This window comes from Canis lupus, chromosome 8, assembly GCF_048164855.1.
Source record: "Canis lupus baileyi chromosome 8, mCanLup2.hap1, whole genome shotgun sequence".
Lineage (NCBI taxonomy): Eukaryota > Metazoa > Chordata > Mammalia > Carnivora > Canidae > Canis > Canis lupus.
In genome coordinates, this window is record NC_132845.1 from 63,782,365 (window position 1) to 63,797,102 (window position 14,738).

The following is a 14,738-nucleotide window of genomic DNA, read 5'->3' on the forward strand; positions in this document are numbered from 1 at the left end:
ATGTTTAAGTTTTCTTGTTTCACAGGTGGTTTTTCCAGAGGAAAGCTGATGGGCTAAAAATCTAGATCAATTTTAGAGGGACTTTTTGCTTGTCAGGTCCCCATCTGGATCCCACTAATAAGACATGAAGTTACATCCCAAAGAGTCAGGTGCCAAATTTTATAATTCTTATCTTGATCAGTTAATTACCATCTATTCAGCTTCAAATGAATGAAAGATTTCTAACTTAGTTTATTTTTGTGATTCTTAACACTTTTACGCAAGCCTCTTTGTATTATCAGTGTAAATCCTTTTCTCACTATTTATGTTATGAAAGATAACAACTGGGAGAAAAGCAAACTATACTTAAGCATAAAAACAGACTACAAAAAAAAAAAGACTACATTAGAAATCCTCTTCAGTGTTATTTTCAAATGCACATATTTTGACATGTGACTTAGTAAGGGGGCTATTGCTCACAGAGGGGCTAAAGGATGGACGGCTCCTATCTGCGCTGTTGGGCATGTCCCTCCCCCAGCCCCACCTTAGCCACTTTCTGACTTACTCCTCCCCCCACCCCCCATCATCTGTGGCTGCTCTCCAGGGACCTCCTCCTTTCTTAGGGATTTATGGTGACTACTCTCAAACATCTCTTTCTTGCCCTGCCCTCTGCCCTCTAATCACTTGTTAGCCACAAGATTGTATAATGGAACCAATGATGAGTTTTCTCTCCACTAAAAGTATTTAAAAAGGCAGGACTGTTGCTGTCAACTAAATGTTAGATTTGGAAATTAGGTCTAAATATATTTAAGGTTGTAAATGAGCTTAGCATCATGTGGCTTACATGGTAAGTTATTCTAAAGAGTTTAGCTTCATAATGGTTTCAAATAATTGTGTCATTTTGTTTGCCATATAATATGGATTTTAATTGTAACACTAATGAGCACTGAGGACATATTTTACATTCAATCATAGAGAGTTATTTGATGAACTGAAATAAGGTATCATTTGATGGATTTAGTAGAAGTTTAGATCCAATTTGCATTTCAATGGTATTTTAGGCTGACTTTAGAAAACTTTTTAGATAGGATTTCTTGGTAAATTAAAAGGATTTAGGGAGATGATTATGAAATAATTGATTAAAAAGTGTGCAATATTAGTTTTCATTGAACTTAAGCTTGTATGGGTTCAATTTAAAACCTAATTCAATACATTCTAGACTTTATATTTCCCTGAACCTCTTTTGGAGTATTAATTTTGTCATGCTTGTCATTCTAATCTAATGATGATTTAATGTTTGCAAACCTGAATAAATTTGTATGCAAGGAATTCTGCTGTGTTTTTAATCAATGAAGATTGAAATTTGGCAACTGAGATGATAAAAAAGAAAAATTTTAAATAAAAAATGAAAATAATGATTAAACTTGAGAAAGTACTTTTATTAATGTTCTTGGCTGTGAACCATGTAATATTTTTCTCTTCTTTTTATCATGTAGCATTTAGAAGGTGATTGAACCTTAAAAGAAGTAATTAGTACTAAATTGTGAAAAATATTTAAATTAGAACAGAACCTTTGTGTTCACTTTCTCCCTCTTTCCCTAAAACCTATGATCTAGAGTCAGAAATGAAAGCAGAAAGATGCGAGCCTATTTTAAAAAACTCCTCTATCTTCTCCAGGAAACTGTGCAGACACCATAGAATGTTGTCTAATGAAACTACATCTTCATTATTTATTGAATAAAAATATAGAAAATTGGAATGTTTAATAGCCTAATCACACCGAAAAAAAACAAAAAAAAAAAAAACAAAAAAAAACACCCCAAAATACCAAACACCCAAAACATTCTGAGTTTAGATATCCAGGGGTCAGCAGCCCCTCTTCATCAATCCTGTAGGGTGCTGTCTGGTTTAACATTGCTTTTCCAAAGATCTTACGACACTAAAAGACCATTAATACACTCCTTAACAATCAGTACAGGCCATCTGTTTTTGTTTTGTTTTGTTTTTTTTGTTTTTTGTTTTTTTACTCATACAGGCCATCTGATTGTAGTCCTTCACTTTTATTGCTTAGTGCCCTTTGAGGGTGAAGGAGATAATCTAATGCAAACAGTAGGTTTGAAAACCTAACAGTGATAAGTAATAATGATTCTTGAAAAAAAAAACTTCTAATATTATTTCCCAGAATTGAGGGGTGGCTTTTGAGGTGGCATAAAAGATGAAAGTGATTATTTTCAAGGTCAAAATTTGACTTTTTAAATAGAATGATTTAACATAATAACACAAATGTTTTGTAATATATGAAAAGCAAAATTTTTTCTTTAATGTGGAAATTTATGAAACTTGTAATGCCCAATTAGATGTTAGCAGTTAAATTAGATTTGGTTAAGGAGAACAAACAATTATTCAGATGGCTTTGTAGAAGCTTTGGCTGAATAGAAGCTTCAGCTTTTATAGTATTGAAGTTTACTGGTGAAGAAATCATACAGTGACATTCCTGAAAGAAATAATGTTACAAGAGTGAGAGACGAGACCATCTCTTTTACATTATCTCATTTGACCATTTTAACCCCAAGATCTTGTTAGGGCAGACGTGGTTATTCTGCATTTTATAGAGGATGGAATGGACTTGGAACGATTAACTTAACCAAGGCTGTATGGTTTATATGGGCAACTGATCTTCCCTCCAGAGCTGCTGAGATCCTCCTTCCCCCACAGTACTATTAAAACATTGCATTGTATGGTCTTTTGATAATCTTTTATCCATCATATTTAACACTAAGCCAGAACTTGGTACTGAGACCTATCTGAAGTTGTTAGTTCAAATTCCCAATGAATATGACTTCTTCAGAAAAATATGTAACAAGGATTCATTTTATAGTTATGTCATCTGTCTTCCAGCTAAATTCAACACCTTCATTAAAGGACAGAATGTGCCGTATATTCAAAATAATTTGTCTTTAAGGCATAGCATATTCTAGGTCCTACAATCTCTATATGAGAGGCTTCAAAAATGTTTGCATACTGCAGACAGCTGTTGAGACACTGCCAGCCTCAGGAAATGTCCCATTTAAAAGCCTCTTGCCCATGTGTCAGTGTCACTGATGGCATGAATGCACAATGGGCAGTCTGGCTCTGGAGCAGGCTGTCTGGGTCCACTTCCTGGCTTGTCACTTAGTTGCCATGGGACCTCATCTTTGAGTCTTTATTTCTTTACTTAAATTTGTAATTTCTCTCTCCATAGACTGGTCTCCTCTCACTTCGAGGAATCCCTATATATTCCAATCCTGAAAGTTTATTCTTCACAAATTTCCTCATTGTCAGCACTGTTTATTTCTCCTTTCCATTAATTGTTATGCATTTTGAATGTATAGTGCATGGTAGTTTTTAGTTGAACCTCAGCTGGTTAGACACTATATAGTTAACTCATTTTAGAAGATAAATAACTTTGTTTCCTAAGAGTGAACATTCCATCCAAAATATGTGCCACTTTCTTAAAAACAATAAAGTGGACCTTTCCCAACCATGATTACACATGAGGAGCATGCAAACACCAGATCTGGCTGTTCCATTGGAGACCACTATTGTATTCCTTACAAACTTGTGGAAAAATAGTCAAGAATAATATGAAATTGTTTGGGGGTGTGGTTAACCTTTCCTAAGACTGACTTAGTGGACAGTGATCAGTTATATGTGAAGATAAATAAGCTAAATACCAAATTCCGCATATGAATAACTCATACCCAATCTGTTTACAAACCCTGTGAGTCATTATTGCCAAGGAGTATCCTCTGTCAGCTTGGTTAATACTCAATAGTGGGGTTAAAAATTTTTTTTTAAATTTGTTTCTTAATGTTCCTGGTACACTTTTGGACGAGTTATAGTTTGCTTTATAGAACAGAAAAGAAATATTTTCATACATTATTTAGTTTTATTATAATGACTCAAAGCCATCCTCTTTCTGAGAGGAAGGTGTCAGATGGCCAACACAGTTCTAACTACATACAGGAAGACCTCCTTTCTTACCAGAGGGCCCTTTTGTTGTGCCAGAAGCTTCCAAAGTAGATAAGAATAAGATATTAATGGACTCCTAAACTAACCTTACTGGTCTATTTTTTTTTTAGTTACAACTTTCTTGAGGTGTAATTAACATACAATAAACCGAAAATATTTTAAATATACATGTTGGTAAGTTTTGATGCGGTTATATTAGGAATCCTTACCACAGTGAAGATAGTAAACATATATATACTGCCCCCATATTTCATTGAGCAGAGTTGTAGTTCAGGTTCTTTGCATATGGCCCCATTGTTAGACAATCATTGGTCTACTTTTTGTTACTACAGATTAGTTTGCATTTTCTAGAGTTTTTTTTTTTTTTTTTTTTTTTTTTTAGAAAACATTTTCTAGAGTTTTATATAAAGATAGGGCACCTGGGCAGCTTGTTCGGTGAGGCTTCTGATTCTTGATTTTTGGCTTAGGTCATGATCTCAGGGTTGTCACATCAAGTCGCATATCCTGCTCCTTGCTGGGCTTGGAGCCTGCTTAAGATTCTCTCTCTCACTCCCTCTCTCCCCACCTCAAAAAAAAAAAAAAAAAAAAAAAGAGGGGGCAAACAGTGTATCTTTCTATCTAGTGTAGTTATTTTGAGATTCATTCATGTTATTACATGTATTGGTTGTTCATTTTTATTGTTGTGTAACTATACCATTGTGTAAAGATGCCACAATTTATTCATTTATCTCTTGATATTTGGACAGTTTCCAGGTTTGAGCTATTACAAATAAAGGTGGTGTGAACATTTGAGTGAAAGTGTTTATCTGGACATGTATTTCCTTTTCTCTTGAGCAAAACAGTTTTGCAGTGGTGGGGTCATATGATAGGCATGTGTTTTAAGAAACTGTTTCCAAAGTGGTCATACCATGTTCTCTGGGACAGTTCTAGTTTCTCCACATTCATGCCAACACTTGCTGTAGTCAGGCTTTTTAATTTTAGCAATTATAAAGAAGTGTGTAGAAGTATCTCATTAATGGTTTTAGTTTTCACTTCCCTAGTGACTAATGATTTTGAGTATCTTTTTATGTACTTATTTGCCATCTGTTTATCTTCTTTGATGAGGCGTCTTTTCAAATATGTTGTCTGTTTTGAAATGAGTCGTTTTCTTTGTTGAATTTTGAGAGTTCTTTATTTCTTTGGAAAGTAAGTTTACTAGGTACATACTTTTCACAGGTGTTCTCCCAGTCTGTAACTCACTTTCTCACACTCTTCACAGTGTCCTTTGAGGAATAGAAGTTTTTAATTTTGATGAAATCCAGTTTTCCAATTTTTCTTTTGTATATTGTGCTCTCGGTGTCATATCAGAGAAATCTTTGTCTAACTTAATCTCGTAAGTATTTTCTCCTAATTTTTTTCCTGAAAAGTTTTATAGTTTTAGATTTTACATCTAGGCCTATAGTTCATTTTGAATGAAGTTTTGTATATAGTGTGAGGTATGGATCCATTTTTTTCTACTTTTTTATTGAATTGTTCCAATATAAATTGTCCACATCTGTGTAGGCCTAATTTTGGACTCCTGGTTTTGTTCCATTGGTCTGTCTCCTTACACTAGTCCTGCGATAATGGCACAGTACCTTTGTAATAATTCTTGAAGGCAGGTAGCAGAAGCCCTCCAGCTTTTTTTTTTTTCTAGAGGTGTTTTGGCTATTCCATATGAATTTGAGAACCAATTTATCATTTTCTACCAGAATGTCTGCTGGGATTTTGATTGAGATTACACTGAATGTATATGTCAGTTTGGAGGAGAGTTGACATCTTAACAATATTAAGTCTTTCAAACCATGAACAGAGACTCTGGGTATTTGAAATTTAAAACCATTCTCTAGGTTTAAAATGCAAGCCATTTGGGTTTACTGATGAGTAAAGAAAGCACAAGGGATGCTCAGGGTGCCTCTCAGATAAGCACAACACTGGCGATTGGTCTTTTTGCTTAATTCACCCGATCAGTTCTTCACATAATTCTCATTTAATATGAGGTGGCTAAATATTAGATGCCTTATGCAAAATAGGAGCCTTGAGTCCTCCACAAGCATCTTTGTCCCACAGATGCTGGTTGACTGTAAATATGTATTCTCTAGTCTGCTGACACCACACCAGATGGAGGGCATTTTGTGTGAGATTAAGATCGATTTAAACCACAGATCCAAGAATATACAAATCCTCCCCTAATCACCTACCCTTCCTTGGGAGTTTTCTGCAGGAAAGATACAATAACACATGCAACAAAGATTAAACCATTATTAATAACATAATTCCAGTTGTGAAGGAAAGAGGTCAGAATACCACAGATATTTAGATAGCCATGTTGTTTTATAGAATATAGCCTTTCCTGTTGGGGCTGTACATTTTTCTAAAGGAGTGTCAATTATAGTAATGAGGTTAAACTTTGACTTATATGAAGACAGCAAATGGAATGGTGACCAGGTCATTGCAGATTAACTACCATTTCCTCAAGGACAAGTGGGAACATATTTGTCATTGACAGCAGGCCTATTCTATTCTCTAGTGTGGAGAATCGGTCTTTTTGAACGAGGGTGATGGTGTGGTTGAGGGCATGAAGTCAGGCTGCCTGGGTTCAGATGGCCACTCTGCCTTTGCAAATGTGCAGACTTAGTTGCTCTGAGCCTCTCGTCTTTAAGGATACAGAAAATTGTCAAGGAGAAATTAAAAGCAAATAGTTGGGCTCAGTGTACTTGGTACAGTTTGTGTTTTTGGCATAGTATATTTTTTCTACTTTTTATCTTTCATATTGTGTGTTCTTGTTAACCACTGCCTACCTGTAAAAATGGGGACTGTATAGTCTGTGAACTGCTCTTGCTTTGCTTTGCTTTCTGTCAACTAATGGTTCTGCTCGTTGGCCTCCCTGCTCACATCCCTTCTGACTTTCTAATCTTCTCTCTCACCCCAGCTGACTTTCTTCTCTACTTCCAGAGGAGTTTCTTCCAAGAAGCCTGCCCTCATGAACTACAACTGACTCAGACTAGAGGAGGGATGGGCAACATGTTTACTTACAAAGCAGTACAAACAACCTATCCATATCCAGGCTCTAAGAACGAAAGCCAAATGCTCTGCTCTATCCTGAAGTTAAAGAGAAAAGTTTTAGGGTTCTGTCCTTAACATGTAATTTAGAGAGTTCAAAATATTTTATGTCTTAAATAGTGATGCAGGGAGTATTTAATAAGCATTGACAAAAAAATTTAACCATGTGGTAGATAGTATTCTGCCAATTAATTTATTTTATTTAGCTGCAGAATGAACTATTATGTCAGTATGAGAGCTAACAGTGTTTATTTCTGACCATTTTAGAATTGGAATAGGAAAAAGACTCAACAGAGATAATAGTTGCTTGAAAACTGCTTATGTCAAATATATTAAAATTTGAAATAGATGAAGGCTAAAATCCAAATTCAGGAGTAATTAACCAAAATAGTTGACAGATGTCAGCTATGCTAATAAAATTTGTATACCCTGAATATTTTCCAGCTTGTAATTAACTGTGCAGATGATGTGATGTGATTTTTGTCACTAACTGCTTATTAATGAAGGGGATGATGACTAGTTACAAAATTCATAGTGCTAGCTGAATACCAAGTTTAAATATTTCTCATACAGCTGGCATAAATAGGAGCTACAGAAGCCTTGATACTGGTTTGATTTGTACTTACTTTCTTCATCTGTGATTGCCAAGGGGAAATTGAATTTGTTAAATTCAGCCCCTAGTGACCTTGAAGGTAGTAAATCTATTTTTATTTGATGGTCAGCAAGAATAATGGCTTTTAGTTTTAGATTCTTTGTTATAAATTTATGTCATCAGGCTAGTGATATCACCATTGGAAGTTCCGTAATAAAGTGCAAAAAGCTAATTTTGAGTTCAGTGAAAGCTAAGTGGGATGTGATCTGCCCATAGGACTTGAAGACTTGTATGCAGAATATCATCAGCAGAAATGGTGTGATAATAAAAGAGCATTATTCATTATCATATAATGTGGCATTTAATATAAAAGAGAAATACTATTCAGACGGCGGATGAACTTCTAAGCATAAACAAGAGGTTGTATCAGGTGTTTCTGACTTTAGTGCCTGTGCTCACTAGTGATCACCAGCCCTTGCTCCTGGATGCCATTCATCTCTTCTGTCAAGCAGTCCTTATCAAGAGCTCATGGTATGTTAGGCACTAAAGTCAGTGCTGGGCGGTAATGAGCCCAGTTTTTCAGCATCTCTAAGTAACTTACACTGTAGAGGGAGGTAGACAAATAGTTATACCAACAATTCTAACTGTGGCTGATGTTCTGAAAGGCAGGAACGTTTTATTGGCATTGATGTTGGAGTTCAAGAAAGACTTTCTTGAGGATTTGCTACTTAAATTGCAATGTGAAGTTGACTAGGTGAGAAGGGTGGGAAAGGGTATTCAGGTAGAGGGAGCAGGTAGTGCAGAGTCCCTGTGGTGGGAGAGAACACCTAGCACACTTTGAGGCGCTTAGAGAAGGAACAGGGAGGGCAGTGGGTCAGATAACAGATGGTTCTGGAGAGTTAGTTAAGAGAGCATGCAGGGTCCAGAAAACCAATTTCAGGAGATGTGTCTTTGTGCTACCAAAGCAAAGGAAACTCTTGGAGGGGTATTTCAGTTTTGATAAAACAAATCTTTATGGTTACCACTGGAGCATGGAATGAAAAGAGACCAAGTGCATGTGGGATAGGGCGGTTAGGGAGCAGTTATAGTTGTTTGCCACAAAGTGTGGAAGCCTGACAAGAAGCAGAAAGATTCCAGAAATACCACTGTGCTGCCTTCCCACCTGTGCCAACCCTCTCTTTAACAGACTATTGCTCTCTCACTTCTTCAGGAATCTTTATCCCATTGCTGTTCTCCTGTTTGCTTATCCTCCTGTTAAGGACAAGTTTGTTTGTTCCTTTCTCTTTTATGATGAATATTTTCAGAATTCAGTTCTTTGCTTTCTTCCTTGGGTGGTCTTTCCAGTAGAGTGGTCTTCTAGTATTTGTGCTTCTCTGCCAGATTAAACTGTATTTGAACTCAATCTCTTAGAAATAACTGTTTGACATCTCCACTTGGTTGTCTCCCAGACATCTTCAACTTCACATGTCCTTAATGTCACTTTGATTTTACTTTCTCCAAACTGGTTTCTCTACCTCCTTCTCTTCCCCTTTTCTTTCTTACTCGTTTTTGTATCTCTGAGTTTAGGATAATACATATTTGTTTAATGAGTGGGTGATTCAAGACATAGTAGTAGGTAGTTTTTTCTTTTTAAGCTTTTATTTATTTATTTATTCATGAGAGAGGCATAGACACAGGCAGAGGGAGAAGCAGGCTTCCTGCAAGGAACCCGATGTGGGACTCGATCCAGGATCCTGGGATCATGCCCTGAGCACGCTCAACTGCTGAGACACCAAGACATCCTAGTAGTAGGTAGTTCTAAGAAGAGGGAAGATTCTTAACTTACACCATCTGGGAACAAGAAAACTCCATTCCTTTTATAAGAAAACTATAGTTTGTCAAAATTCTTTTAAAAATGGGTCACCAGCCCATTTTTAACTGGACATACTCCTTTATTTTTCTCAGCTGGTTAGTTCTCTTTAGAGCATCCACATTCATGCTTCCCTCCCTAGCTGTGTGTATATTTATACACACTCACACACACACACACTCCACAGCCAAATGTTAGATTCCTATCAGTGATTACTATTTCATTTTCCATAGGCCAAAATGCAGCTTGGTTGGAGGGAGTTACCTTTTCTATAAAGCAGTGGTCCTCATTTGCCCATGTTACTCAGCTGCAGAGGCTGGAACTTGTTAGTGCGGGTGGTAATGGAAGTCCTTCATCTTCTCTGATATCACCTCCGGAGATTGGGGGAGCACTGCCTCCATTCACTTAGGCTGGGATGGCAGTGTAGACAGCCCAGTTGGATTTTGCTTATAGGAAGGAGTTTGTGTTTTTCCAGTAGTGTTTGGAGTAGAGCAGTCATTGTCTAAAATTTTATATCTGTTATGTTGTGCCTGTCCTAGTCCTTTAGTGAGAAAGGGCAGGTTTTGCTTGGAGATTTTTTTTTGGTCTGCATTCATTGGTTTTTCTAAGTTGCCATCTCCTCCAGCATGGGATGAACCTAAAAGAAAAACCAAGGAATGTACTGTCATGTCGTTCTTTGGATCCTGAGGTCCAGTCTGACTTCTTTTCTTTGCCTTTCAGATTGCTTTTAATGATTGTTTTAAATATAATATTCAGAGTTTTTAGCTGTATTTGCAGAAATAATGGAAAGACATAATTCTTGGTTTGGATCTGGAAATCAGGAAGCTCTGTTTAATGATTTTATGTCTTTTATTTCTGTTATCTTTTAAAGATTTTATTTATTTATTAACAAGAGACACACAGAGAGAGCGAGGCAGAGAGACACAGGCAGAGGGAGAAGCAGGCTCCATGCATGGAGGCGATGTGGGACTCGATCTCGGGACTCTGGGATCATGCCCTGAGTCAAAGGCAGATGCTCAACTGCTGAGCCACCCAGTCGTCCCTATTTTTTTATTTTATTTTATTTTATTTCATTTTATTTATATTTTATTTTATTTATTAATTAAATAATTATTTATTTATTCATGAGAGAGAGAGAGAGAGAGAAGCAGGCTCCTCCCAGGAGCCTGATGTGGGACCCGATCCCGGATCGCAGGATCACGACCTGAGCCGAAGGCAGACAGACGCTCAACCGTTCAGCCATTCAGGCGCCTTGATTTTATGTCTTTTAAATAAAGTTTGGACATTAAATTAAATCAGAATAAACTCTTCTTCTAGGAGAATGTAACGTTTATCCAGTTTAACTTATACTTCTTTTATGTATCTTTGTGTGTATTGCAGAAAATCTTAAGAGTTTGTAAAAATTTCCACCAGCCCTTCACATACAGCAGAATTAAAATTACTTTATTAGTGCTTTATGTGACTTATATTTAAAGTAGGATCTTCAAAAGAATTATGACTAAGAGCAACCAGCGTACTTTTAGAAACTTTCTCAAGTATATTGGATTTATCAAGTCTCTGCTTTTAATTTTCTTGAGTAGATTCCTTACAATGTATTGTAAAATAGCATTTGTAAAACAAATTAATAATTTGAAGCAATACTTGTTTTCAAACAAGATTAAACTGTTTTGGAATTCAATCCCTAAGAAATAACTAATATCAAATCATTGGCAATACACAGAGTCAAGTTAATATTCCAGGGTATTGTTTTAGCTACAAGTGTTTGCAGATGTTAAACTGTAGTGTTAAGTAGGTTTGCTTTTCAGCTTATTGCTTTACCATGAATTTATTCTCTTCAAAATCTTTTTCAGCCTTTGTAGTTACATAGGTAATCTTTTTAGACACCATGTAATCAATAGAACAGATTTCCAGAAAAAAGTTGAAAAAAAGGCAGATGAATTCCGTGAAGGGAAAGTTAGTGAACCAGTTTGATACATGAATGAATCTGGGTTTGCAGTGGGTTTTTTTGTCGCACTTCTTGCCTTTTTTTTGTGCAAGTGGCAGACTATAGAGCTCTGAACTTTGAAATCTTACTAAAATCTTTGAGGATTCAGATAGGATAAATCTCATTTAAAAAGTGTTCTCTGCTCAGCAGATTTATAATTCAGTATTTATATCTGTTTTAATATACTAAATATTATACATTAAACTACATTAGAGGAGACATTTTTGTGTTTAATATTTTCTTCATTTAATTACCAAAGGAAAAAAAATTCTAACAATTGAAGCAATTAACATGTTATAAAGGAAAAGTTAATTATTTTTCCCCAACCTCCTCTCCTCCATCCTTTCTTCCCTTCCCCAGCAAATGTTAACATTGTAGAGCTTGTCTTTCCATACCTTTCTCTATGCCCAAAGAAGTACAAACACACATTTACATATACTTATATACGATTCACATTTATTGGACCCCACTAACAATAATTATATGCTTCATAATGGGGTCATTCTCCATGTATATGAGTCTTCACATCTTTTATCTTCTCTCATTCTTCCAGGATAATAGACATAATTCAAAGTTATTTAAAATTAACTATAGTATAGATCATCTAAAGTATGCATGTGTCCCATTTATTCAGTCATTCCTGTTGATGGACATTTGGGTAGTTTATTATGGGATTTTGTATTGCTTGTTGCTATATAAACAGTTGTTCGTGATTACAAACAGTGAGGAGATGAACATTTTTACTTATGCGTCTTTAGTTTTATACAGCAGTGGTTTTATTCCCAAAGGGTGGATTTCTGATAATGAGACTTACAGGTCAAAGGATATATATACTTTGTATAAATATTGTATTTTTTTCCAAATTTTTTTTAAAAAAATACTTATTCATTAGAGACAGAGAATGAGACAGAGACAGGCAGAGAAAGTCTCTGAGACACAGGCAGAGAGAGAAGCAGGCTCCTCGCAGGGAGCCCAATGTGGGACTTAATCCCGGGACCCTGGGATGATGCCCTGAGCCATCCAGGCATCCCCATTTTTTCCAAATGTTTACTGCAATTTGTGGTTCTAATAGTGTCATATGAGATTGTACATTTTCTGACATCCTTAACAGCACTAGATGTTCTCTTTTAAATCGTTACTAATTTCATGAGAAAAAAACAGTACCTCATTTTTGCTGTAAGTGGCACTTTATGATTTTTGGTAGAGTTTAACATCTTTTGATATTTATTGGCCACTTAAGTTTGATCTTCTGTTAACTTATTCTTTATGTTATTGGCCTGTTTTTCCTTCCAGTTGTCTTTTATCAGTTTGTGGGAGTGCTTTCTAAATCTGGGGTATTAACTCTTTGATGATCATTGATTTTAGAAGTAGTTTTTTTTTTTTTTTAACTGGTCTATACGTATTTGGAGTGGTTTGTGGTATTTTTTGTTAATAAATAAAGTAGTAATAAATGCTATCACTATTATGTGTCTTTATATCTTTATGGGTTTCTTACCATCCTAATATTTACAGACATTTTCCTAAATTCTTTTATTGTGAACATCACTGTCATATTTTTTATATAGAGATCTTTAATTCACCTGGAATTTACTTTTATAATTGTGGAATATAGAGGCCAAACTTTACCTTTTTCCTGATAGCTAGCCATTTATTATAGTAATACCATTTAGTAAATAAACCATCCTTTCCGTTCTGAATTTAAATGCCATCAGTATTCTTTTAAAATATTTAAATGATTACATTTCTTCTCCAGCTTAACCCATTTTCAGTAAGGTAATGACTTTTTAAAAGCAGGATTTAGTAAATTGAAAAGGTTATTTCTCTGCTCTCAAATGTCAAATGCTACCTGATACTCTTTATTGTTGCTGACAAAATTGCAAGTACAAGAAGGATTATTGCTGTGAACAAATCCACTAATCAGGATGTAACTTAACAATTTTAAGACCCTGGGTAAAAAAAAAAAAAATGGGAAAAATTGTGATATTCATTCAGAGCTTCTACAAAAGCAGTACCATGTAAGCACTATGAAGAAAGTTATTTATTAAATATCAGAAAGAAATTTTTTTTCACCTCAAACAGAGAAATTAAGTTCATAGAGGCCTGTCTTTTCCTCGATGACATAAGCTACACAGGGATGGCTTTCCAAATAACGCTGTGTTACAGTTGTGGTCCAAGTACCTTGCAGCTGTACCTATGCAGAGATCTGTAGGCAACTATTTCACAGTTTTATTTTGGATTCATCCTTCAAGTATGCTCTGTACATGGGACCAAATCCAGACATCTTATTTTCATACTTTTTGGAAATAAGTCATTGGGCTTGGCAATAGAATATCATGCTTTACAAAATCTTCTTGCTGGAGAATGCTAATTGGGTTTATTCACTCTCCTACAAGTGATGTAGCTGAGGCCCATGTGTGCAAGAGCAACTGGCTTGGGGAGTCCCAAATAGACCAGGTTTGGCCACTCACTGCTGACAGAATCCAAAGGCAGAGAGATGAGTGATGAGTGATGGATGAAATAAGAATTTATTTAATTGATGCCAACACTAGAAGACCGTGGACTACTGTCTCAGAGACTGCAGAGTGCTGAAAATACTTCTAGGTTTACATAAGGAAAATGTGGGATAAAGGTTGATGAGTACAAGCAGGTGAACAGAAAAGGTCAGGTAGATGATTGTCTCAGGGTCAGTCACACTGGGTCTTGCTGGCGCCAGGGCAGTCCTTGTTGCTTAAGGGGCAGTTTTGGTTTCCTTATGGGATGCTTTGCCTGCCAGATCTTTTGCCTGAGTTAGAGATAAGCTGGAAAGAACTTAATCAGTTAGAAAGTACAAACTGAGGTCAGAATGAAGGTGGTTGAAATCCTCTTTCAGTGAAGGAGATACAAAGGTGACTTCTGCATCTCTAATACGGAGGTAACTGGGAGAATTCTGCCAATTACAGATTTGAGAATATTTGACTGTATAGTGTAACATAGTTATGATAGTTCATCTTTATAATTAGAAATAGGATTTTGTAGTACAAAGAGTCCTTACTGCTGTACTATCTGACAGTAAGTGCATAAGCAAATAGAATATGCTGTGTTTTAGGTTGGAATAGTATGTAGCTATTAGATAATGTGTTTCTGATAAATACTTATTATAGGTAAGTATTCTCACATTATTATATTTCGTGACAAAACCAAATCTACAGTGGATATCCAGCATTAAAACTCAAAAGATACCAAGCAGCAAAGGGACTTGTGTG

General features: G+C 35.8%; 1 protein-coding gene across 6 annotated transcripts in view; it reads left to right on the forward strand.

Moving 5' to 3' along the window:
- SDK1 (sidekick cell adhesion molecule 1) overlaps positions 1-14,738 on the forward strand; it is an 895,654-nt gene that overhangs the window by 166,875 nt on the left and 714,041 nt on the right. The window lies entirely within an intron of this gene.